Source organism: Pelodiscus sinensis, chromosome 28 (genome assembly GCF_049634645.1).
Source record: "Pelodiscus sinensis isolate JC-2024 chromosome 28, ASM4963464v1, whole genome shotgun sequence".
NCBI lineage: Eukaryota > Metazoa > Chordata > Testudines > Trionychidae > Pelodiscus > Pelodiscus sinensis.
The window spans coordinates 12,767,194-12,794,819 of NC_134738.1; the positions used below are offsets into that span (position 1 = coordinate 12,767,194).

At 48.0% G+C, this 27,626-nt stretch overlaps 1 long non-coding RNA gene across 1 annotated transcript; it reads right to left on the reverse strand.

Annotated features, from left to right (window-relative positions):
- Positions 1-75: 75 nt before the first annotated feature.
- Positions 76-27,102, reverse strand: LOC142820961 (uncharacterized). Its single transcript, XR_012897997.1, has 3 exons — positions 26,777-27,102; positions 3,413-3,584; positions 76-405 (listed from the first exon to the last, which is right to left on the reverse strand). It is a non-coding gene; the product is annotated as an uncharacterized LOC142820961 (long non-coding RNA).
- Positions 27,103-27,626: the final 524 nt, after the last annotated feature.

Here is a 27,626-nt window from a genome sequence, read left to right on the forward strand (position 1 = left end):
GAAACTCTTTGAGTTAATCACAAAATGACGCTCCCTTGCTATTTTTTGCAACTAATGGAGTTTTAATGTATCCACTGCAGTCTGAGAGCAGAATCTGGCCCTGAGGGAACAGGGTTAGGAAACAAAATGGAGAGGGTAAATGTTCCATCGGACTGGTCTGTCCAAGCTGTATCTGTGCCATGCAGCCTCATCAGCATTCGGTCTGCTGGTGCGTTTTTTTAGGTCTCACTTCTAATGATGCTTCTTCCTCTGGGGATGCCAGCTCTTCTTTTAGGGGCTCGGGACCCAGCTTTTCCAGTGGGTTTTTGAAAGTGTCTGCACTCAGACTGACAAGCACAAGGCAGTACATCTGGCTTATAAAGTAGACTCTCAAGAGATCATCAACCTGACGCCTGCAGCTCTTCTCTGATAATAGCGGTGGGAAGGGGGGAGACATATCTCTTGTCATAAAACACTTCTGGATTTAAAAAGGATCATACTGGTCCCACTTAGATGTAAGAGACATGGGACCCAAACACCAGTGAATTCCATCGGTCCCGCAAACCCTCCCAGCCCCCTGTCTTCAGTTATGGGCAGCTCACAGTTGTCCATAGGTTAATAGATAGCAGGTTTAAAACACACAAAAAGAAGTTTTTCTTCATGCAGCTCACAGCCAACCTGTGGAACTCCTTGCCAGAGGATGTTGTGAAGACCAGAACTTTTAACAGGATTCAGAAAAGAACTAGGTAAATTCATGGAGGATTGGTCTATTGATGGCTATTTGCCAGGATGGGTAGGAATGGTGTCCCTAGCTTCTGTTTGTCAGAGGCTGGGAATGGATAACAAGAGAGGGGTCACGTGATGATTCCCTGTTCTTTTCACTCCCTCTGGGGCATCTGGCTTTGGCCACTGTTGGAAGACAGGACACTGGGCTAGGTGGACCTTTGGTCTGATCCAGTATGGCCATTCTTACGTTCTTATGTTCATACAACATATTCCCTTCAACCTGAGACCAATCTCCCCAGTTCAAAGACCTTTTGTTCCAGATGATCTGCCAATGTCATTGGGATATCCTTCTGTTGGCCACTGTCATCATGGCCTACATAGAGTAGGAAAGAAACCCCTTCCCAAGTCTTTAGAGCTGAAGTGTATGGTCAACTATTCAGCACCATGGACAGCATACAAAGGACAAAAGCAAAAATCCCAGTGAAAAGTAAACAGCTCGGGGGCAGAGAGAATGGAAGAATCTGGAGAGAGAAAGGGAAAAACCTTTCTGCCAGCTGTTTCTCCCCACAATTCTGATGTTCCCTCTTTCATTCTCCTCTCATCCCAGTGCCTTTTAAGGCTGTCTAATACGAAATGGACAACATCAAACCAGGAAGCAGGAGGGAATCGAAGATCTAAAGGGATGGTTAACACTGTGGTGTGACACTGGACTGTGATATGGTGAAGTAAGAAAAGAAGGGGAGACATAAAAATAAACAGAAAGTATATTGTTCTGTCTAGGGGCTCGGTCTTCAGAATGTAACAAGCAGTGTATTGCCATTTAGATCAAGGCTCCGCCTTGTCAGCTCCATCCTTAAGAACATAAGAGCAGACAGACCAGGACAGAACAAAGTCCCATCTAGCACAGTATCCTGCCTGCCAACAGTGGCCAATGCCAGGTGCCCCAAAGGGAGTGAGCAGGGACTCAAGTGATCCCTCCCCTGTCACCCATTTCCAACCTCTGACAAACGGAGGCTAGGGCCTCCGTTGCTGCCATTGATGGACTTCTCCTCCGTGAATTTATCTAGTTCTTTTTTGAACCCTGTTAAAGTCCTGGTCTTCCCAACATCCTTGGGCAAGGAGTTCCACAGGTTGACTGCGTGCTGTATGAAGAAAAACGTCCTTTTGTTTGTTTTAAACCTGCTGCCTATTCATTTCATTTGGCAGCCCCGCACTGGAAATTCTGAACCATTTTGACTGGGGAAACAGAGAAACATGTCCTTTCAATAAGATCAAACAGATACAAGCGATCGAGAGGGTTGACCCAGCATTGCTTGGGTCCTTAACTCAATTACTTTGGGGTATTTTTTTTTTGGAAAATACAATGAAAATGTCAAGGCTTCATGTGAATGATTGCTGGATGGTGGGGCTGGGTTGGAGGAGTTCAGGATGCAGGCCATCCCGGGGAGAGAGAACAACCCCAGCCCTCTCCAAGGCCACTGCAGCTCTAGAAGACACATCCGGGGGAGGGGTGCATGTCCCCTGGCTGAGGTAGGTCCACAGTCATCTGTTCCCTGCAGTCCCCAGCCAGAGTGAGGAATGCAGCAAACTGGGCACTTTCCCCTCGCTCCCTGACAAAGGGGAACAGCCAGCAATATCCCTGTATGAATGGGGTGGTATCCAGCCCCCCACCCTCCCTAAAGGGTGCTAGCTTGGGGTTTGTTCAGTCCTGGTTAAGGGGGTGCCTTTCCACCGCCCCCAGCCAGACCCTTTCACTTGCCTGCTGATTCTGTCTCTCTTCTGTACGGTTTTCTGAGAAGCAATCCCATTCCAGGCACAACCCATCTCCCTGGTACAACCAATCCCTTCCCGTGGTGGTCCTGGTTCTTAGGGTATGTCTAGACTACGTGCCTCTGCAGACAGAGGCATGTAAATTAGATTACCCGACATAGTCAATGAAGCGGGGATTTAAATATCCCCCGCTTCATTAAAATAAAAATGGCTGCCGCGCAGTGCTGGCTCAGCTGATCATTGGCACAGTGCAGCGGTCAAGACGTGGATCAGTCGACAGGGAACGCCTTTGTCGACCGCTTTCTTATGCCTCGAGAAACCAGGTTTACAGGAGCGGTCGACAAAGGTGTTCCCTGTTGACCGAGCCGTTCCCTGTCGACCAAGTCGCATCTTGACTAGACATATCCTTCCTGTTTAGCAGGTGTTCTTGAACAGACAGACGGACGGACGGACTCTCAGAAATATAAAGTAGATTTAAACACAGGGGCAACATCTACACTGGCATGATTTTCCGGAAATGCTTTTAACGGAAAAGTTTTCCATTAAAAGCATTTTCGGAAAAGCACGTCTAGATTGGCCACGGGCGCTTTTCCGCAAAAAATCCCCAATCGCCATTTTCGCCATCGGGGCATTTTGCGGAAAACAAATCTCTGCTGTCTACACTGGCCCTTTTGCACAAAAGTTTTTCGGAAAAAGACTTTTGCCCGAACGGGAGCAGCATCGTATTTCCTCAAGAACACTGACACTCTTACATGAGATCGTCAGTGCTTTTGCGGAAATTCAAGCGGCCAGTGTAGACAGCTGGCAAGTTTTTCCACAAAAGCAGATGATTTTGCAGAAAAACTTGCCAGTCTAGACACAGCCCGGGAATCAAAGCGATAAAGTTGAACCCCAACCCTTTTGCCTCCCCTTCACGACTGCCCCAGGCTCGAGGTACTTGCTGGCCAGCAGATCTCCTCTCCTTTCCCTGGACGGGCGCTGCTCTGGATGAGTTGGGGGAGGGGGAGCCAGCACTGCCTCTTGGGATCCCCATTGATTTCTTCTCTGTCTTCTGAAGCAGCACGCGCCCGTGCCCGCATGTGGATTGCAATCGATACGACAAGACTCTTCTGCGAAAGCAAACATAGCAAAACATGCATTTGTGAAGGCGGGGAGGGGGTTGGCGTCTGATGTTCGGGAAAGGAAGGGAACGACCACGGTGGTAACCACCTGGCAGAGAGCAGACAGGGCTTTCGGGAAGCCTCCTCGCCCAGCTCAGGCAAAGACTTTTCAGCCTGGCCACCAGGTGTCCCTTCTGTTGGACCCCGCCTGCAGCTTTGCCATGACTCCACAGCTCGTATCCCCGACCTGGAACCCACAGCTCTGCCCCTTGGACCTGACCTTCTGCCCCTCCCCAGCAGCCTGCGGGTTTAGCCCTCCAAGCCGGACATGGCTCTCTCGATGCGTCTCAGCCTTGACTTGCAGTGCACAAGTGCACAGCTCAGCAAATACGGGGGTGGGGAACATAAGGCTCGTGAGCTGTATGTGGCCCCAGCTTGCCCGGGTCCGGCCCCTGAGACTCAAGACTGCCCCCTCACCCTCCATTGGGGAGCCTGTACTGCGAGGGGTTGGGGAGTTTTTTACTTCTCACTTTTGTGCAGCCCCCGACTGATTTTTGTGTGGGTCAGCGCCCACCCCCAAAAAAAGGTTCCCCGTCCCTGCCTCAAAAGCAACCTCCCTCCCCACCCAATCCCCCTTCCTAGTCCAGCCCTGAGTCTCATGCACAGACCCTGGCTATGCCAAACCGGAACCCCCCCAAAAAGACACGGGGGCACAGCTCTGTCAATGCACCTCGGCCGTGACCTGCACAATGAACTCCGACCGTGGTCTTGAGCTCCCACATCACTGAGCCAATTCACTTCAGTCCTGACCTTGGGAAACCCGTGCTCCCGGCCCTTGCAGTGGTCTAGTCCTGAGCCTCTAACAACGGTTGGGCTGGCTGAGTAGAATGGTGCTGCTGTCTCATCCGACACTAGGAGCATCGGGTTTGCTACATCACATCAGCTCAGTAGTCAATTCAGTCTAATACTCTGTCTAAGGCCATCGCTAGTACACACAGCTTAATAGGAAGACAATCGGACAGAGCCACCAAACTTGCATTTCTCCTAATTACCTAAACCAGAGTTTAGTTGCAGGATTCAGGTCCAAAAATGGATGGAGGAATCCAGTGTGTCTCCTGACTAATCAAAGAAAGAGATTGACAGATTAACCGATTATAAAGCCAGAAGCTATGACCATCGTAACATAAACATAAGAACATAGGAATGGCCAAACTGGGCGAGACCAAAGGTCCATAGAATCATAGAATACTAGGACTGGAAGGGACCTTGAGAGGCCATCAAGTCCAGACCCCTGGCCTCATGACAGGACCCAGCACTGTCTAGACCATCCCTAATAGACATTTATCTAACCTACTCTTAAATATCTCCACAGATGGAGATTCCACAACCTCCCTGGGCAATTTATTCCAGTGTTTAACCAGCCTGACAGGTAGGAAACTTTTTCCTAATGTCCAACCTAAACCTCCATTGCTGCTGTTTAAGCCCATTGCTTCTTGTCCTATCCTCAGAGGCCAGGAAGAACAAGTTTTCTCCCTCCTCCTTGAGACACCCTTTTAGATATCTGAAAACTGCTAACATGTCCCCTCTCAGTCTTCTCTTTTCCAAACTAAACAAGCCCAATTCTTTCAGCCTTCCTTCATAGCTCATGTTCTCTAGACCTTTAATCATTCTTGTTGCTCTTCTCTGGATCTTCTCCAATTTCTCCACCTCATTCTTGAAATGTGGTGCCCAGAGCTGGACACAATAGAATCATAGAGCTGGAAAAGACCTCAGAAGGTTATCAAGTCCAGCCCCCTGCTCTAGGCAGGACCAATCCCAACTAAATGAACCCAGCCAGGGCTTTGTCAAGCCGAGACTTAAACACCTCTAGGGATGGAGACTCCACTACTTCCCTAGGGAATCCACCCCAGTGCTTTACCACTCTCCTAGTGAAATAGTTTTTCCTAATATCCAACCTGGACCTCTCCCACCACAACTTGAGACCATTGCTCCTTGTTCTGCCATCTGTCACTACTGAGAACAGCCTCTCTCCAGCCTCTTTGGAACCTCCCTTCAGGGAGTTGAAGGCTCCTATCAAATCCCCCCTCGCTCTTCTCTTCTGCAGACTAAATAAGCCCAAATTCCTCAGCTTCTCCTCATAGGTCATATGCTCCAGCCCCCTAATCATTTTGGTTGCCCTCTGCTGGACCCTCTCCAATGCGTCCACATCCTTCCTGTAATTGGGGGCCCAGAACTGGACACAATACTCCAGATGTGGCCTCACCAGAGCCGAATAAAGGGGAATGATGACATCTCTGGATCTGCCAGCAATGCTCCTCTTAATGCATCCTAATATGCCATTAGCCTTCTTGGCTACAAGGGCACACTGTTGACTCATATCCAGCTTCTCATCCACTGTCATCCCCAGGTCCTTTTCTGCAGAACTACTACTTAGCTGGTTGGTCCCTAGCCTGTAACAATGCTTGGGATTCTTCTGTCCCAAGTGCAGGACTCTGCACTTATCCTTGTTGAACCTCATCAGATTTCTTGTGGCCCAGTCCTCCAATTTGTCCAAGTCACTCTGGACCCTATCTCTGCCCTCAACTGTATCTACCTCTCCCCCTAGCTTAGTGCCATCTGCAAATTTGCTGAGGGTGTAATCCATCCCCTCATCCAGGTCATTAATAAAGATATTGAACAAAACTGGTCCTAGAACCAAACCTTGTGGCACTCCACTAGAAACCAACCGCCATCCTGACATCGAGCCATTGATCACTACCCGCTGGGCCCGGCCTTCTAGCCAGCTTTCTATCCATATTACAGTCCATTTATCCAATCCACAATCCCTTAACTTGCTGGCAAGAATACTTGTGGGAGACCGTATCAAAAGCCTTGCTAAAGTCAAGGTATATAACATCCACTGACTTTCCCATGTCCGCAGAGTCAGTTACCTCATCATTGAAACTAATCAGATTGGTCAGGCACGACTTGCCCTTTGTGAATCCATGCTGACTATTCCTAATCACTTCCCTCTCATTCAAGTGCCTCAAAATGGATTCCTTAAGGATCCCTTCCATGATTTTTCCAGGAACCGAGGTAAGACTGACCGGCTTATAGTTCCCTGGATCGTCCTTCTTCCCTTTTTTGAAGATGGGCACTACATTTGCCTTTTTCCAATCATCTGAGATCTCTCCCAATCTCCACAACTTTTCAAAGATAAAGGCCAAAGGCTCCTCAATGACATTTGCCAACTCCCTCAATACCTCGGATGCATTAAGTCCGGACCCATGGATTTGTGTACGTTTAGCTTTTCTAAATAGTTCCTAACCTGTTCTTTACCCACCAAGGGCTATCGATCTTCATCCCTTCTTGCGTCACTTAGCACATTAGTCCGGGAGCCGACCTTGGCAAAGGCAAAGAAAGCATTGAGTACTTCAGCTTTCCCCACATCATCTGTCACTAGGTTACCTCCTTCACCCAGTAGAGGCCCCACACTCTCTCTGATCACCTTCTTCTTGTTAACATGCCTGTAGAAACCTTTCTTGTTATCCTTCACATCCTTTGCCAGTCGCAATTCCACTTGCGCTTTCGCCTTCCTCATAACTCCCCGTCGTTCTCGAGCTCTACATTTTAACCTGTCCCTGGTCATTTGTCCAAGTTTCCACTTATTGTAAGCTTCCTTTTTGTGCTTAAGTTCACCAAGGATTTCCACCGTAAACCAATCCAGTCTCCTACCATGTTTTCCTCTCTTGCTACACATCGGGATGGTTTCTTTCTGTGCCTTCAATAAGGCTTCTTTAAAATACTGCCAGCTGTCCTGGACTCCTTTCCCCTTTATGTTAGCATCCCAGGGGATTCTACATCAGGTCTCTGAGGGAGTCTAAATCTGCTTTTCTGAAGTCCAAGGTGTGTATTTTACTATTCTCTTTTCTTCCTTTGGTCAGGATCCTGAAATCTACCATCTCATGATCACTGCTTCCCAGGTTGTCACCCACCTCTACTTCCCCTATTAGTTCCTCCCTGTTTGTGAGCAGAAGGTCAAGCTGCGCACGGCCCCTGGTCGGATCCTTCAGCACCTGTGTCAAGAAGTTATCCCCAATATTCTCCAAAAACTTCCTGGATTGCCTGTGTACTGCCGTATTGGTCTCCCAACAGATGTCAGGGTGATTAAAGTCCCCCACGAGAACCAGGGCCTGAGATCTGGAAACTTGTCTCAGTTGTCCAAAGAAAGCCTCATCTACCTCATCCACCTGATTCGGTGGCCTGTAGCAGACACCAACCACAACATCACTGCTGTTTGCACCTCTAAACTTAACCCATAGACTCTCAACAGGTTTTTCTCCCTCTATATACTGGAGTTCAGAGCAATCATAGTGCTTTCTTATATATAGTGCAACTCCTCCTCCTTTTCTCCCCTGCCTGTTCTTCCTGAACAGTCTATACCCTTCCATGACAGTGCTCCAGTCATGCGAGTCATCCCGCCAAGTCTCTGTTATCCCAATTAAATCATATTTCTTGGACTGGGCCAGGGCCTCCAGTTCTTCCTGTTTGTTGCCCAGGTTTCTCGCATTAGTGCACAAACACCTCAGATACCCAGTTGATCGCCCTATCTTCTCCATTAGGGGTCCTCCTTTCTTGCTCGTTCAATACTCTAACTGAGGCCTAACCAGTGCAGAGTAGAGTGGAAGAATGACGTCTCGTGTCTTGCTCACAACACACCCAGTATTCTGTCTGCCAACAGTGGTCAGCGCCAGGTGCCCCAGACTCAGTGGACCGAAGACAATGATCAAGCAATTTGTCTCCTGCCATCCTTCTCCAGCCTTTGACAAACAGAGGCCAGGAACACCATTCCTTACCCCCTGGCTAATAGCCTTTTATGGACCTAACCTCCATGAATTTATCTAGCTCTTTTTAAAACTCTGTTATATTCCTAATCTGTGTTATAGTCCTCTGCATCCAGTCAGGCCTAATGCAACTCGTGGCATTTCATCCCATGAATCCTATATCATGGTCATATCTTCTGGCGGAGTTAGATCCTACCTTCAGAGAAGAGCGAAACATTTATGGCATGAAAACAAAATCATCTGGGGTCAATAAGGAAAAACAAATACACGCCCAGAGCAACCAATTGTTGAGTTGTTTGTTTTGGAAGTCATTAAAAGGAAAAAAAGGTGAATGGCAAAACAGAACCGTTTAGCAAGCACAATCTGAAAGATTATTTTTTTCCTATAAGAGATTCGTCTTTCAGAACGAGTTTTGCCGTACGGGTGCCAAACAAATTGCTGGAAGAGGCTGTTGGAAAAGTGACAGTGGAAAGAGTATAATTTGCCAGGCGGGATGAAACTGACATGAAATAATTTAAAAAATAAAAATAAAAAAGAGGCAGAGGTGAGAAATAGATAGTGTTTGTGTGGCAGGAGAGAAAAACAAATCAAGATTTCTGAGTTTTCATCTTGTCTCTTCCACCGACCTGCCTCTGCCTCCGTTTCCTCAGGAGAGTGACTCTTACGAAGCAGACTGGGAAAGTAAGGATTCATGCATAGATGATTGTCACCTCACCTCAGTGCAACAGACATGAGTTTATCCTAACTGCACTCTAGAAGCTGTCTTACATGTAGCAACAAATCAGTTTTCCAAACCCTGCTGGAAGCCTATTTTCTCCATTCAGGAAGATTGAGAAAGTGGCCTGTCTACACTACAGAAGAAAGTCAACTTGAGCTACACAACTCCAGTCACGTGGCTAATGTAGCTGGTGTCAACCTAACTCAAGACGAATTACTACAGGTTCTACACTGGGGAGAGGGGGGTGTCGATGGATGAAACTCTCCCATCGATTTCCCTTACTCTTCTCGTCCAGGGTAGAATTTCAGGGTCGACCAGAGAGTGATCTACGGTTGATTCATTAGGTTTTCACTAGACCCGCTAAACTGACCACCGGTGGATGGATCTCAGAGCATCCATCCGGGCTGTTGTGTAGATGTAACACCCATCGCAACAAAATAACTTTCTTCCCGTTTTCAAAGCTTAAACTGGTTCTCCCTGCTGGTGCCCATCAAGTCTGAGCACGACAAGATTGGACTGTCGCCACTGAGTTGTGTCTATTAACATCCATAACTGGTTGGTTGGTTGCCAGTATTTATGTTGCTATGGAAGACAAGCAGAGTTAATAAAGCTACCGGTCCTTGTCAAAGCACTATGAATGCTCGCTATGGTATACACCTGATCTTTTATACAGAGAGAACAAATGAGGCTGCTGAGGCAAAGTCCGCTAGCCCATCAACTCCTGTTTGCCACCTGAGACATGGACTAAACATCCATCTTAGGTCACTGGGAAAATTAAGTTTAGTGTTTCTCTGTTTTAATCACTTGAACCAGCTCATGATCAGCAATTGACAGACTCCATGCAGGAGAAGCCCTTGGCTGGTACAGGAGGGGGGTTGTAGGGCAGGAGAGCAGGGTGCAAGACTGGCACACATCAGTGTAGCTGCATCCGCAGGACCAGGAGGGAAAAGGCTAGACTAGCAGCGATTCTTCAGGTCAAGGTTTGGGAGGCAGCAGAAGAACTGAGGTGAAATGACATGCCCAAGGTTACGGAGAAAATTAGTGGCAGAGTCAGGACTGGACTTCAGTCGTCTGGGCTCCCAGTCCTGTGCTGAGCCCGACGACCCTTCAGGGTTGGCCTGTTCTCCACAGTCATTCTTTATTAAGACTCCAGGATCTCCACCCTCGTGGGTGCCAGGCCCTTCCCTGATGAGGCTCTTACTCCCACACTTGTGGCCTCTATTTTGCTAAATATTACATGGCTATTGGAAACCTCATCGCCTGAAGCCTGGATACTGGGCTTGCTAACCTCTCCAGGTCCCTTCCAGCTCTAGTGTGCTAGGAGTCCATGATTCTATCTGTGGGAATGAGAATTTCTGGGCCCCTAAAAAAGAGGAGATGATTTTCTGCTGTCACCCCCTTCCAAGCAAGCTTCTGCCAGCCTGCTTCTGGTAACCTCTCCCCTACGGAGATCCTACAAAGCAGCCTCATACCTTGCCATAGCCCCTGATAGGGATCTTAATAATGCTATTTCTGCTAATCCTCGTGAATTAGTAAATACAGCTTCATCCTATTTGGAGATATTCCACTACCCAGGGGCTTCTAATAAGCCGTTAGAAAAGCGAAGCAAAGGAGCCTGACTAACCATCGCTTTTGAATAGCGGCGTCAGGTACTGTGTCTAATAAGCCCTCTCTGGTCTAAAGGGAGTCCCTGATCAATCCATATTAGGCGATTTCCCCATGTAACTTCCCATTTGCCTCCCTGGTAATCCCCTCTAGCAGTTAATCAGTGTTTTGCATTCAAAGTCACTTAAGTGCCAATGGATTTTCCTAATGTTCTCGGCACATTCATATTTCATTATCAGTTGCCCTGCACCCCCTGGAGTTTATGGAGCTGCAACTTTGCTCAGCAGATCTTTGGATTCAAAGGAAGCTGACGAGTCCCTGGGGGCATCCTGGGGCAATCGAAATGGAAACTTGAGTGACAACGGCCAGCGATCCAGGGCCTCGTCAGAATCCGCCTTTGGCCTTCAAAGAGAGGACGAGGGGGCTGCTTCACATGGACAGTTCTTGGACCCCCGCGCAGTCTGAGCAATTATCCAACATGGATTTTTTCACTGACCCTTCCCCTCTCCCTCACCGGGTAACTTCCCTCTGGGCCACGTTCAGGGCCGGATTAAGACTTTTAGAGGCCCTAAGCACTGAAGTGTATGGTGCCCCCCAAATGTAATTAAAAAAACCACAATACTATGCCGTCAAATAAAATTGTATTTTTTGAAATGACACAAAACTGACATGTCTTCTGAAATTAAAATAGCTTCTTTCTAGATTTTCTGATTGCAAAATTCTGGATATATTCATCGAAGCTGACTTGATCTGCTTCCGTACACAATAGGGAAAGTGAATCCAGTCTGTCCTGACACATTATTGTTCTCTGAGGGTTTTATATTCTTTTCAGCTGAGAAAAAGAGCATTCTGTGGAGTTCTGATTTTTCCCACGATGACAACTTCGATGCTTTTTTTGAAATAACAATTTTTTTCAAAAAAAAAATCTCTTTTTTTTTGGTGCCCCTGCTTTGCTGGTGCCCTAAGCACATGCTTAGTCTGCTTATTGGATAATCCAGCCCTGCCATGTTAAGGATGGGGAAAATCCACAGTAGTGAAAGCTAGAACTCCAATGGACTTAGAGAGAGTAGGAATGAAACTTTCTCTGGAGTTTGTGAATGGTTGTCTGACTGTCTAACTATTGAAGATTTCTCTGCACCGCCTCCCAATGCAGCCTTAAATACTGTAGGTCTCATCTAAGCTCCGTATTGCCTTCCAGACTTAGCCAAGGTTGGGCCTACGAAGAACTGACGGAGAACACTTATTACAGTAAATCCATTATCTGGGCGTAATGATGACTGGCATTAAATATGAATTGAGAGATAATTAAAGGTTTAATTTTATGTCCTCCTCTCTTTCTCTCCCCGCTCTCCCCACTTTCAGCTTTAAATAAATATTTAAGCAATACCTTGCCGACTGTGCGGCAGCTGCTAAAGACCTGGAGCTTGATTCAATCTCTGATCCCCACCCACTGCCATGCTCATTTGCATCTTTTACAGGCCGTTCTCGGAGGAATGAAAAGGGGATTAAGGAAGATGAAACACTGGTGCATCGACGGCCTCCTTTCCCACACTGCTTCTGAAATTCTTAAAAGAATGCTACAAGGTGCGAGCCGTTCGGTGTAATGTTATTGTAGCAGGTTCACTCACTTTTCCTTTTTGTGTCCGGCTCTTCCTTCCCAGGTGGCCTCTGGGGGGGTGGGGAGAGTAGCCAGCTGCTCCGACGCGCCCCCTTTGGATGTGGTGGTATTCTTCAGGTCACTTCCCTCCAGCAGTGACCACTCAATATTTCGTCCGCCCCCCCCTTCCGGGGGCGAGTCCATGCTGTTATAGTTCAGGGTCCTCCTTATTCCCGGGGACCTGCAGTTCTTCCTCTCTGGGACTCCTAGCTCCCCTCATGCCGTCCTGGCCTCAGGTCCCCTGCCAGACCCTTGACAGCCCCTCTGGGCAGGCCATAGGATCTCTAGGCCCTTCCTTACTTCCTGGCCACAGGCGCGCCTCTGCCTGCCCAGTTGCCTCCCGGACTTATGGCCTGGGGCTTTTCTGGCTCAGCCTCCCCCAGCCTCCTATGCAGCCCTCCATTGCTCACCCCGGCTCTTCATGACGGCCTCCTATGCAGCACTGGGCCTCCGGCCGTGTAGCCTGGGTTCCTCCTGCCTGAGCCTCCCTAGTCCTGCCCTCCTCCAGGGAACCTCCTTCTTCCCTGGCTGTCAGGTCTTAACTGCTCTCTCCTCCAGAGCAGCAGGCCAGTAGCTCTCTCTCCTCGCAGGAGCTGTTCTTATAGCCCTCAGCTGGGCCCTTCTTATAGCCCTCAGCTGGGCCCTCCTTCCTCCAGCTCCTTGGCCCCTTAAAGGGCCAGGGCAGGGCAACACCCTGCCACAGTATGTATATTTCATGTCTCCCCCCACACACACCAGTTTGTTTTTAAAGTCTCAGCAGGGTAGCGGTGTTAGTTTGCAACTTTAGAAACAAAGTCCCGTGGCGTCTTGGGGCCTGTCTTCACTGGGGAGTGATTTCAAAATAACTCTCCTTACTTCGAAATACTACGAATACCTGTTATTTCGAAAGAATGGGATTGTTATGTTGAAAACTCCAGCTTGAAAGGTGGAATAAGCTTATTTCTAAATAGATATTTCAGGCACTATTATTTCCAAAATAACGTATTTCGAAATCACCTGGTAGTGTAGACGCACCTTGAGAGTGTCTACATGGCACTGTTATTTCGAGATAACTAGCATTATTTCAAAATAACATTCTGAGCGTCTACACAGCCATTCTGTTATTTCGAAATAATTTCAAAAGGACACACGGCTTATTCCGAAATCTGTAAACCTCATTCCATGAGGAATAACGCCTATTCCGAAATAGCTATTTCAAAATAAGGTCTGAGTAGACGCTCCACTGTTATTCCTCCCCAGTGCCTCCTAGGGCTCAACATCGAGATAGCACGTCTACGTTAGGGAAGCCTGCCTCAGACTCATATGCTTTCGTGGGCAAAACTCACTTCATCAGATGAATTGGAGAGGAATATCAAGAACCCAGAAAGTTAAAAAAGAAAAAGAAGGGGGAAAAAAAGATAGCTATCATTTCAAGAAAGATGTGGAGAAATTGGAGACGGTCCAGAGAAGAGCAACAAGAATGATTCAAGGTCTAGAGAATGTGACCTATGAAGGAAGACTGAAAGAATTGGGCTTGTTTAGTTTGGAAAGAAGACGACGAAGGGGACATGAGAGCAGTTTTCAGGTATCTAAAAGTGTGTCACAAGGAGAAGGGAGAAAAATTGTTCTCCTTGGCCTCTGCGGATAGGACAAGAAGCAATGGGCTTCAAGTGCAGCAAGGGAGGTTTAGGTTGGACTTTAGGAAAAACTTCCTAACTCTCAGGGTGGTTAAATACTGGAATAAGATGCCTGGGGAGGTTGTGGAATCTCCATCTGTGGAGATATTTAAGAGCAGGTTAGATAGACACCTGTCAAGGATGATCTTGACGGTGCTGGGTCCTGCCATGGGGGCAAGGGACTGGACTCAAGGTCCCCTCCAGTTCTAGTGTTCTATGATTCTATGATTGTAGGACAGGTGCGAATGAGGCTAATTAAGTGGGCTGGAAGTGTCCCATGCTTAGATTCGGATGTAAAAATGAGGTGTTCAATGCCGGGAAGGCTGGCTTTCTGGCTTTTTGTTTATATTCACTATTTGGGAGCCAGACTGAAAACCTGTTGCTTTAGCAAAATTGATTTTCTGTTTCTTCCTTTCTCCATATGCACACACATATCAAGCTCTCTGTGTGTTTTCCAAGCTGCCTACATTCCATAGCTGCTGAGCATCGGTGAATGCACCCAGAAATCTATTCTTGCAAGACTCTTCCAGATCCCTGTGCTCTTCACATTAGCTTTCAAAAGCGCCAGGTTTTCTCACACCGCTTTCTACGCATGTGGAAAAAAGCCTCAAAACGTCCTCGCTGGAATAAAGCAAGGCAAATAATCCCTTGGACATTGCGAGCCAGATGCTAGAATAGGCAGAAAAGCTACAGCAGGCCGGTCACATTCTCAGTCTCCTAGCTGCCTCTTTTGATTTCCGATGGAGCGCTCTGAAAGGAACAGACTAAGCTCCTTGGGTCTTCCCTGGAAAACAAAATGCTGGCATTTCCCAAATGATTCTTCAGGCGTCTATCACACAGATTCAAGACATCATAAAGAAAATAGGGTAAGACCTCCCGTACAAATTGACACGCTATTTAAAAGCAGGACAAGATGTCAGAGTCTCTGGCCAGGATTGGAGATCTGGGCCCTGCCCCCAGGCAGTGTTCCCTGTAATCCGAGTGCTTGGAGAGATTCAGGTGCTGCCCAGCTGATTAGTATCCATGGCAGCTAATCACAGCAGCTGATCACAGCCAGCAGCATGTGTTTCTATTGATGGTGCACATCTGAACATGCCTTGGTGCACATAACAAAATTTATTCTGCACACAGATAGAAAAAACTTAGAGGGAACATTGCCCTCAGGTATCCAATATTAGGAGATCCAAGGTTATTTTGTCTTGCCCCCGATAGTTCTGAGTATGCTGGCCAGCTCTTAAAGCTCCCTCATAGGGAAAATCACACACAGAGGACATGTCTACACTCGGAAATTATTTCAAAATTACTAAATTCGACTTAATAACTCCCGATTTAACAAAATCAAACTTGTGTGTCCACACTACGGGGAAGCCTCGAAATGAGGCTCTGTGAATGTGGACGCGCTGTCTCGACTTAGAGCCCCGGGAAGCCTTGGGAATCATTACTTCAAATTACCCTGGGGAACAGTAATTCCGAATCAGCAACACTGGCATGTCCCCACTACCGTTATTTTGAAATAGCTATTTTGGAATTCTCATGACTCCTGACGAAAAGCAGGCATGCAGATTTCGAACCCGGCTGCCCATTCTTTCGAAATAACGGGCTTGGCCGTGTGGACGCCCTGCTTAGGAATTCGACCTAAGCGGGGTTATTTCGAAATAAAGCCCTCGTGCAGACCAGAGCAGAGAGACCATGAGGCAGAATTGGGCACCCAGCCCGATGCAGCTAGCACTTATCATAGAATCATATAATCATAGAATAATAGGACTGGAAGGGACCTCGAGAGGTCATCGAGTCCAGCCCCCCGCCCTCAAGGCAGGACCAAGCTCCGTCTACACCATCCCTGACAGATGTCTATCTAACCTGTTCTTAAATATCTCCAGAGAGGGAGATTCCACCACCTCCCTTGGCAATTTATTCCAATATTTGACCACCCTGACAGTTAGGAATTTTTTCCTAATGTCCAATCTAAACCTCCCCTGCTGCACTTTAAGCCCATTACTCCTTGTTCTGTCCTCAGAAACCAAGAGGAACAAATTTTCTCCTTCCTCCTTGTGACACCCTTTTAGATATTTGAAAACCGCTATCATGTCCCCCCTTAATCTTCTTTTTTCCAAACTAAACGAATCCACACATGCAATCTATCTTGGAGCTTATACAACCCCACCTCTGGATGCGTCCATTGGGACTAGAGCAACCTGCTTGTTCAGGCAGGCGTACATGATGCATTCACCCCTGTATGATTATGCTCCCGCTCTCTGGCATTCTAACACCAGGAGACCCAGCCCCACTTGACTCCCGATCCGTCCCATCCCCTTTGGCCTGCACCTCTTCCAGCAGTTCCCTGCGGCTCGCATAACTCAGTCGGCCTGACTTGTGTTCCGGGATCTCCGACGGTCTCCACTGAGTGGTGGTGAGCTCCCCTCCTCGTGCCCTTGAGCGCCTGCTCTGACCATGCAGACCCCCACTGCCCCCATCATGAGTGTTTTGTGTCCCACTAGTCAAAGGGGCCAGCTCATCACGAGCAGGAGTTTTTATCCTTTCAAATGGCTCAAGACTCTAAATGGCTTTAAGGATTTTCCGACAGCCGAGACTGCACCCGGCAAACTCTCCCTTTCCCCCTCATTCAGGCCAATTCGCCTTGATGATTGATCCCTTGTCTTCTACGCATCCTCTTGCAAGTCTTCTGGGAGCTAACCACGGAGTCTTCCGAGAAACCTGTTTTCAAGGGACAGCAAAGAGGCCGGTAAATGAGGAGAGCCATGGGGCAGCAGGACCTGGCCTATGTTAGCATTATAGTGTGGGGCTTGTGTTGTCTCAAGAAAGCCAAGATCTGCTGCCCCGAGGCGGAGCAGTGGGACTCTGTTTCCTTCCAGTTCCCATCCGAAAGGCGGCTGGGTTTTCACCAGGGATGCCAACAGAGCTTTAAAAACGGTAACGGTTACAAAATCCTAGCGATTCTACAGTTAACCGTTGTTGGAGAAGTGTGGCCCACTGGGATTGGGGAGGGAAGGATGGGAAAGGTGCCCCCACGGCTCCCAGGAAGCTGGCTGCCCTGCTTTGTGGGATCTCTGAGCCGGCTCGTGCCAGGAGCCTACCAGGTTGTGATGCAGTGTGGGGTAGCCAGCTCCCTTCTAGAGTGGGGTTGCCGCCCAGGAGTGAGGCTGGCAGAGTCTGTAGTGTGGGGTGGATCCCACTCTCTAGGAGTGGGGCTGGCAGCCAGAGCAAGTGTGCACCAGGAGCCAGAAGGCACCTGCAGGGTAGTGTTTAACCGGGAACAGAAACCGATACGCTTGATCACTGGTTAACGCTTCACCTCCCTAGTTTTCACGTTTCTCATTTGAGAGAGAAGTCTCAATAAACGCTGGGAAATCGGGCAATGCAGGTGGAAGAATCAGCTTCTGCCCCTTTGGTTCTAGTCAGAACCTTCTTCACCTTCTCTGTCACAGTCTGGATTTTAGGATTTGTAAGAATACGCCGGCAGCCTGTAGGCACGAGATCAACTCAAAAGATAAGCATCCTCGCACTGGACCACCGTTTCTCTGGTGTAGACATAGACTCTAGTGAAGGGCTAGGGGAGGGCAGCAGGAACATAAACTCCTTGGACTTCTAGTCACTTTGCTTGGCATTGTCTGTTCTATGGGCATTCACCCTTCTAGGGATAGTCCCAGGGTTTCAGGGTGCTAAGAAGTGCGTGGAACTCATACAGGTCCCACACACAACTACCAAAAGTGTATTCACACATTCATGCCCATACCAATGGGATACATTTGTTGCATTTGCCCAGCTCCCTGGCAAACATGTTAAGGGGAAGTGTTCAGATGCTGTGGTGATAGACAGCACTATAACACCCTAAGGGTGCATCTACACCGCAGGAAGGAGCAGGCAGAGGCTGGCTGCAGCAGCTGGCGCCCACCTGAGCCCCCGCCTGCACGGCCATCAATGGCCGTGACGTCATCATCGGGCGCCTGGGCCAGCGGCGCTCTAGGCAATGGCCTAGTTCGCCTAGGTTCACGGGCCGCCCTGGACCGCAGGGCAAAACTCGAATGCAGCTACCCAATTTCAGCTACGTCAATTGCGTAGCAGCAGTCGAAACAGCTTAATTCAGCTTTTGGCACTGTCTACACAGCAGGAAGTCGAAGGAAGAGCACTCAAAAATCCAAAGAACTAACCCAACTAAATTTAGCCATCTGCAGCCCATTGATATCCTACGTACCGCAAAGGTGAGAACATCTTGGAACGCCAGTCGATAACATACCGCACACATGTGCTGTCACCCTTCAGAAGTTCTAGTCCCAGCCAGTAGAAGACAACAACGGGCCGCCCCATCGACCTCTGGTCCATGCCTCGCCTTTCCTTCCCGAGGATGACAAAGCACATCTCCGCCCGCCCTCCAAATGTAAATGACAGCAGCCAGACAAAACACCCGCCAAGCCTTCCCGCGAGGGAGCCATGCAACGGCCGCCTCGGCTAATTCCTGATGAAAAACGAATCCCTGCTACAAGCACCCTAGCGCTTCAGAGGAGCAACGATCAAGCTGAAATGTGTCCACGTCCTTGTTTTGAGCATTTCCATGTATCAAAGGGGGATGAAAAAGGAAGCTCCCCCGTTGCCCATTAACTCCGGTGCATCTAATTATCCTTTGTCCATTGGAATGGGCTGACCTCCTTGTGCCAGCTGCCTGTGTTTAGCACAATCAAGGGCCTCAATTAGCGGTAATTAGAAAGGATTACAAAGTCCGTGTCACTTGCTTTTCTGCATGTGCATTTTAAAATCCCATCGCTTTATGTGCAGACCAAACATATGTATATATTAACAATGCTATTTACATACATAGAAGGAAGAAAGGGGAAAACAAGGAAAGGGATCCATTTATTATCATTCGTCTCTAGGTTGTACATCAGGGGGGTCTGTCTGCAGCTGATTATAGATGTCAAATGGAATTCTAACCGGAGAGAGAGAAATTAAAAAGCAAAATAAATAAATATAATAAAATTGCAGAGGCTGTAATCCCCATCTGAACAGCAAGGCTGCAATCTCTGGAGTAATGAATCCATTCTGCACTGGGCTTTGTTTACCTAACAGTTTGACAATGCATATTTATGCAAATTGGAGCCTGGCTGCTTTTGCTGTTCATTAATTAGCATCTCATTCTGTACCGGTAAGCCAGGCTTGGAGGGTTCGTCTCATTTGATCAACAGTTTGATTTTTTTTTCTTGCTTTCTCTCCCTTTCCCCATCTCCGAGGTCTTTAACAAGTTTCTAGATTGACTGTAAACTGCCTCGTGCTACAAGGAATCTCAAGAGAGTTCTAGATTTGGGAATAAAAAAAGAGGGAGTGGAAAACGAGAAGGAAGATGAGTTAGCAGAACTGTGGTGCTTTCGTAAGAATGTGAACAAATGGGAAGAAGCAATGAAGAACTTTTGAGAGCACTTACTAGCCGGGGTGTATGCTCAGCACTGAAACAGGGGGGCAGGGGACAATAGATTTTCCCCTTTGATGGCAATTCCTAAAAAAATTAAAGCATAAATTGCAATGAGAAAAAATGTTCGTAATGTCGGTGGATTCGAAAGAAAAAAAAATCCTTTCCTTCAACCCCCAAAGAAAATATTACATTTTGATTTTGAGCTTTTAACCCCATTTTTTTAAAAGAAAGAAAGTAAAATCCAAAAGAAAAAAGTTGTTTCCGATTCAAAAATCAAAAGGTTTCATTTTGCGAAATTCAAAACCAATCGGGGAAATCGATAACGTGCTTTGGCGTCGTGCACAACATTTCCCCCAGCTCTACTCAACACATCGGTCAGAATGGTTCATGGAGAAGAGACTCGATCCCCATAAACATCAGCCAAAGATAACCCATGCTAGCTAATCGTTGGGGGAGGGGCAAAGTGCAGACAGTCGGTTTCAGTAGTATTACTGAGCATGCTCAGTACACCAAGAAGCACATAGTGGGGGGCATATGACCCCACATGCCCCCCCATATTATCTATGACATCAACAGCCATTGTCCAGGTGAGAGAGCTGAAAGCAGGCTCTGATTCTCCACCCGTTTCCAATTGATGTAACCCCACTATAGTTAATTCCCATTTCTGCGCCCCATTTCCTATTGGACCTCGTGCACTTTGCTTGGGTCCAGCTTTTCAAAGGAGCTTAGCAGGTTGATTGCTGAGCTGTGGTCACACTCTGGCTATTAATGTCGCAATGGAAGCAGCTGGGTGGCGCTTTTTGGAACATCTGGCTCCACATTTTGCTTTGCTTCATCCTCCCTGTGGTGGGGTCCTCCCCGCCCCTTTCCCTTCTTCCCGTGATTAAAGCATTAGCCACCAGCCCAGAGGCCTAGTCCAGCACTCGCAGCGGGCCCAGAGGCCTAGTCCATGCCCTGAGGGGTTGGGGTAGGGGGGTCCGGGCCCTCCCTCTCCACCGGACCCCAACCCAGGGCCCGAATGGTGGTGGGTGGTTCCCACCACTGGCTCAGCGGGGGGTCCTCCCCGAAATGTGCTGAGCCCACCAGGGTTTTCCCTGCCCCTTGCCCTGGGTTGCTTCCTACCCCAGCCTTGTGGCCGACGGAGGTCCCACCTGGCGATGCTAGGTTGGTGGCGGCGGCCACGTCAGCTGGTCCTGTCTCTGGGGCAGCAGTGCCGGGGGTGTCTTCTGCAGCGGGGCGGGCGGCCCCCCGGCGTCGGCGTTGGGGGCATGCTCGCCCCGGGGCTGGTAGTAGCAACAGCGGCGTTCCCTCCGGATCTGAATCTGGCGGCAGGTCCGGCAGCGGGCCTGCAGCTTGGGCCGGAGCTCCTTCCTCCCCGGCAGTCTGCCCCAACTGAGCAGCCCGGCAGTCTTTTATAGTGAGGCTGCACTTCGAGCATGCCCAGTAGGGCTGTGGGGGAGGGGCGTGCTCTACCCAATAAACCGGCTCCCCTTCCTCCTGCTCAGTGCAGGGCAGGTTTGCCCCGTCACACTCTCCCTTTGGCCTCTGAAGACTGCAAGTTCCTTGGGGCTGGGACTATCCCTTGCTATGTTTATGTGTAGGGCCTACCACAGTGGGGCTCCAAGACTGGTAGGTATTACTATAATAATAGTAATACATGAATGGGAGAGCCAATTTTCTGATACAGAGGCTGCTGGGCACGGAAGTTAAGTCGACTTGACGCATGCTTGGGCTTGTCTTCATGATGCAGTGGATCAACACTACAGTGATCAATCCACTGGCAGTCGATTGAACATGTCTGCTAAGACTCGATAAATCAACCTCCGCGTGCTCTCCCATCGCCTCTGATATTCCACCCGGACAAGAGCAGTAGCTGGTGTAGGTTAGATCGATAGGGGAGTTTAGTGTGGACAAGGCCTTTGAAGAAGGGTTCTGGGACCCAGTTAATTAGCTTCAAATAGCCTTCCGGAGAAGGGAGAGATTAGAATTGTAGAATCATTGGGTGCAAGGTTAGCAAAGAAGGATGCGGTGAAATGTGGCTCCCAAGATTATTATACTTACACATCGCAGAATCACAATGGCTTGTGCAGAAGTTAGGATCCTCCCCCAGCACCTGTTCCCTCATGATCTACTCCCCATGGGGTTAAACCCACAGAAACAAGAATGCTCAGGCTCCAAGCACCGGGCATTACTCGAGTCATTACTTCCTGCCACGTGCAATGGTATTGCCATCTGCTTTTGCTGGTGTTGGCTCTTGTTGAAGCTTAGGACCAGTGCACCTCAGTCCAGCTGCCCTCCTAGGCCAGCCCTGAGCCTCTGCATATGCATAATTCCACCAATGTCCCTTGATCCTGCCCTACCGCCCTTGCTGCTTTTCTACTCCTCAGGTCTCCACTCCACTTTGCAGATGTCATCAGTCCTCTCCCCCACCCCATTCCCACCCCTCGTGGTCTGTCATTGTTCCTCCTTCCTGGAGCAACCCCTGATATGCCATTTAGAGGCTCTCCCTCCCATCTCAGTCTTGGCGAAAGTCATTCTAAATGTATTTCAGGTGCCCTGAAGTGCTCCAGATGGAAGTACTTCAACGCGACGCACTCCTGAAGTGCTCCGCAGGGGACGGGAGCAGCAGGCAAGCACTCCAGACGGGATTCCAGGCAGCACAGCACATTCCAGGACACGCACTGAAGTATTTCAGCCTGGAGTGCGCTGAAACCGAGTGCTCCAGTGAATTCCCAGTGGGTAACACTTCCCAAGACGCACAGCTCGCTCCCGTCTGAACTTCACCCTCTCCGTGCCCCTGTCCCTGGGGTAAGGTTTGAGACAATATGTCACAGCTGCCAAACAGGTTTCTAAAAGGGTGTCATAAGGAGGAGGGAGAAAACTTGTTCATCTTGGCCTCTGATGATAGGACAAGAAGCAATGGGCTTAAACTGCAGCAAGGGAGGTTTAAGTTGGACAAAAGTTCCTACCTGTCAGGGTAGTCAAACACTGGAATAAACTGCCCAGGAGGCTGTGAATCTCCATCTGTGGAGATACTTAAGAGTAGGTTAGATAAATGTCTATGAGGGATGGTCTAGACAGTATTTGGTCCTGCCGTGAGGGCAGGGGACTGGACTCGATGACCTCTCGAGGTCCCTTCCAGTTCTAGTATTCTATGATTCGATTATTCTATCCCCCACATGTTCTGAGTGCAATGCTTGCCACCGGGTCTGGTTCCTGGGTCCACTTAAATTAAGCCACAAACAACCTTCTGGAGAAGTTAGGTATTAGCATCATAGAACCATTGGGTTAGAAGGGACCACAAAGGCCATCCAGTCTAACCTCCTGCCAAAAGGGCTCAATAGAGTACAGAGAGCTTAACTGGTCGTACAAAGAGTCTGTGGCAGATCTGGGACTGGCACCTGGATGTCCGGATGGCTATGGCAAAGAATCATAGAATCCCAGGGTTGGCAGAGACCTCAGGAGTCATTGAGTCCAACCCCCTGCTCAAAGCAGGACCAACCCCAACTCAATCATCCCAGCCTTGGTCAAGGGCTTGGTCAAGCTGGGACTTAAAAACCAATCGTCATGGAAATTGCACCCCCGCCCTAGGGAACCTGTTCTAGTGTTTCATCACCCGCCTAGGGAAATAGTTTTTCCTAATATCCAATCTAGGCCTCCCCCACTGCAACTTGAGCCCATTGCTCCTTGTTCTGCCATCTGCCCCCACTGAGAACAGCCTCTTGCCATCCTCTTTGGTAGTTGAAGTCTGCTAGCAAATCCCCTCTCCATCTTCTCTTCTGTGGACTGAACAAGCCCGAATCCCTCAGCCTCTCCAATGAGTCCACATATTTTCTGTAATGGGGGGCCCAGAATTGGACCCAGTACTTCAATGTAGCCTCACCTCTTGTCATGACCATGAGGGATGGCCAGCAGCCTGGGGACTAAGGGGTTAACTATGTCCCTTACCTAACCAGGTAGCAGTCAGCCAATAAAAATGCAGATAGGGATTTCAATCTAGGACAAAGGAATTTTTGGGCTTTTCCCTCCTTTGTCCCTGGGCAGTTTTTTCTCCAGATACTGAGGGAGACAGACATGTCTCTCTTCCAAGAAAAGACTCTTCACTATCTGTAAGTAGGGTAAAGTTTAGATAAATCCATTAGGTTTTATTGTTTTATGGTTTCGGAATGGGAATCTGATATCTGTGCATTTAAAATGGGGTTTCCTCTTCTTTGTAACCAAGCTTTTGGCTCAAGAGGGTCCCCCATGAGTATATTAATTGGTGACTTTTCTATCTAATCATTATGCTTGTAACAGGAGTATTGTGGTGATAATAAAAGTTCTTTCTTTTTTTATTAACCTGGTATTGGTTAATTTTTTTGTGTCCTGGTTTTACTTTAGGGCTGCGATTTCCCAAATGATATCTTCCCTGGTTTTCTTACCATTACTCGTGTGGCGGCAGCAGATTTTTATCCCCGAAATCTAGGTTTTTAAGATTTTGGGGGGGAAGCTTTATATCAAAGCCTAGAAAGAGAAGGTTTGGGGGTACTTTTGCAGGCCCCCACTTCTGCATTCTTCATGCCAGAGTGGGGATTTGGCCTTGACACCTGTGTTGAATAAAGGGGAATAATCCCTTCCCTAGATCTGCTGGCAGTTCTCCTAATGCACCCCAATATGCCGTTCACCTTTTCTGCTGTAAGGGCACCCCGTTGACTCATCTCCCGCTTCTCATCCACTGTCACCCCCAGGTCCTTTTCTGCCAAACTGCTGCTTAGCTAATTGTTCCCCAGACAATAGCTGGACTTGGGATTCTTCTGTCCTGAGATAACCATTAGCCCACGCTCCTTTTGCACGAAAGGAGCTCCCGTTTTGTATCGCTCACTTTCCCTGTACGTGTGTTGCTGTCAGGCAAGATATCCTCTTTCCCCTGAAACCAAGGAGGTGCTTTGTTCTGGCAGGGTGTCAAACAGTGAGTAGTCACACTGGGGCGATCCTTGTTCTTTATCCCCTCTGAACCGTCCTGAGGCCTTGAAAAGTTACATCACACAACTCAGCCATCCGTCTGCCCTTGTCCTCCAGCTCCTTGTCTCGACCGCCATCCAGAACAAATAGGCTTCACAGCCTAGACATTGATGAACCAGGCCTGACGTGGGCCCATGCTTGGGAAAACGTCATTTCTCTCGGTGGCTCTGACAAGTGCCAAGTACGGCTCTCTTTGGAATCCAAGCAGAGAGGCTGCTAGTTGGGATGAGGACGGAGGGGTCGTAAGACTCACCACCGGCCACTCTTCTCCCTCCCCGATGCAAGTTTGTCTGTGTTGTCACAGCAGGAAGAAATAAATCTGTCAAGGCCAGGCAGAAAAGTCACTCTGTTTCAAGAGGCTTTTACAGATCAATAGACATTGCTGGTAGCTGGTTTATTGCACCATTGTGCTTTCTGCGCCCGTGTCTGCAAAGAGTGATCAATGGGCCCAGGATAACACAATCCCATTATTTATAAGGAAACATCCTATCCTTCATGCAGTCCCATGATGGGTATCTCACTTAAACTTATGAAATAAAGACTTCCCCATTCACCTGCAACTGCCCTTGCACATAAATAACTTTACAGTTTGTAGGAAAGTTTATGGGGCAAATGAACCGAAGCAGGTGTAACTTACAAGGCTGGGCTAAATATTACATAATAACCAGTGATTTAGGGCGTGTTCATCTTGCAACACCTTGAAGGGGCTTCATTTTCACACAATAATTGCTCAGTGATTCTGAAAACCAGGTTGCCATAAAATATCTTGGACTGAATGGTTGGACTCATCAAAATCTGAATTTCTATTCCATAGAAAATTCCACCATTTCAGAGGGGGGAAAACCCCATTCAAAATGAGAAAAGTGGGGGGAAGCAAATTTCCTCTGAAGGAAAAGTTCCAACCTATTTGGATTTGGGACGGTTGAAATGTTGCATTTTGCCTTTAACGTTAGGATTCATTTTGTTTCAACTTGCGTACTAGCTTAAAATATTAAATAGAATATGCAAATATAAATACCCAAGCTGCGTGAATCGATAACGTCAAAATGTCACGTTTCATCTCGTTTCCCATGGAAAAATTTTGAGACTGTCCCGTGAGCTGTTCTAATTTTGACAAAACGGTATTTCAGGTGGGGAAAGGGTTCCGTCCAAATTTTTTTCAGCACGCTCTAATCGCTAGTCACTTGGAAATTGTGTCTCTTCTCTGAAACCCTTCCAGTGCCCGTTACAGTTTAGACACCAACTTAGCTAGGACCCAGTGACATTCAGAAGGTAAAATTCACCCTATGCGGAGGACCAACACAAAGTCTATAAGCTACGTAAACCCAATCTTAAATCCCTTTGTACTTGGACGAATTTTACTCTACGAGAAGGGAAGAGCAGAGACAGCCCTGCCCTGTGCATGCAGCTTCATTTCCCTGCACTCTGATACTTTTCTCCTTTCCCTCATTTCTTTTGCTCCATTTACACATTTGTTTACAAATACATAAGGGCAGCAAGAAGGTGGGGGGGGGGGGGGCGGGGATAACAACAGATTTCCAATCGTCGGCATCTTCCTTGGGTTCCTGTGCAATTTCTGCGCACACACTCAAATGGGCATAAAACACTGCAATTTTCCAAGCATTTTCATCCAAATTGTCAGCAATTTCCCGGTGGCCCTGGCACCAAATTGCAAGTGAATGCTCCATAATATTCTGCTTCAGCACAGGCATTGTAGGCACAATAAAGGAAGGTGGGGGGGGGGGAAAGAGAGCTGAGATGTTAAATCAAGAGTTGGGCAAAGCTTCGGTGCTCTCCCTGTGGATGCTGACAGTTCGGTAACTTGTGTCCCACTGGACACAGAGGTGAGATTTTGTGGTGCATTTCTAGGAACAGAGGCAGATTATGTATTTGTGATGCCCTGGGCCAGGGCAAATGGGGACCCCTTCTCATCCCTTCCCCCTTCAGTCCTTCTCCGATACTCCTGCCAGGGAATGGGGTTGGGATGTGGGGGCTTTCCAAGAGGAGTAAAAGGGGCCAAAAAAAATCCAACTTGCTTCAGTACTGAGTTCGTAAGTTTCTGGAGGGGGTGGTATGATGAGATTGCCTAACACAGCCCATGGCCCGGGCATGTATCTCTCCAACAGCTGAAGATGGGACACTATGATGGGAAGGGCTCTGAGTTATTACCTAGAATTAGGTATCTGGCGAATGGGTCTTGCTCACATACGCAGGGTCTAACTGATCACCATGTTTGGTGTCAGCTATAGTGGATCATGCACTAAGCTCCAGAGATCCCAGGTTAGATTCTGCTTGTCAGTGCTACAATAATACTTCTCACCCTTCATCTGTCGTGTCTATTGAGATGGTAAACTCTCTGGGGCAAGCAGCATCCATCGGGATATACAATGCCCGGCATGACGGGGTCCAAGACGGAGCTGTCATGTACTATTTCCTCTGTTTTCCTTCTCTTGTACCCAGCTGTTCTCACACGTCTTTAACTTAATTATAAGCAATTAGGGGCAGGATCTGTCTTTTCCATCCCTGGACAGTCATAGTCTGAGTCCACGGCTTCTAGGAATTACTATAATGCAAATTCAATAAAATGGAATTAATATAATTATTAACAACAATCATCATTGGTATGGACAACCAATATTGCTAGCAGGGTTCTGATTAGCCAATTATTTCACCAGCAAATAGAAAAGGCAACGAATGTCCAATATGGTGGCTCGTTCTTAAGCCAATAAAGTTCATTACCATTCATAATGAAGCTGATAATTGAACACATAAATATAGTTACCGCTGGTGTGAAATCTAATTAGCAGGCCTATGAAAATCAATCTCTGTGCATATGCATAACAATGTATGGATGCCGTTAATTAGAAATGTCCAGATCAATATTTGCATAATTCTCAGCTAGTGGCATGCTCCGCTGAAGAGCGCGTCTAGCCACTGAATAAGCCACGTTTCAGAAATCAATGGGTTTTCCTAAAGGAATTTATCGTGGTACATTAATAATGCTCTGATAAATCTGACCAATCAATGACCAGCTAGTGTGTGTGCATCTTCCCTTTAAGCAGATCAATGATATCATGTGACAACTGGGTCATAGGTCAAATCCCAAGCCTTAGTTCAGTTCTGAAGAAAACTACTTACTGGGTCCCAAAAAGGGGCTAGAGGAATGCCAT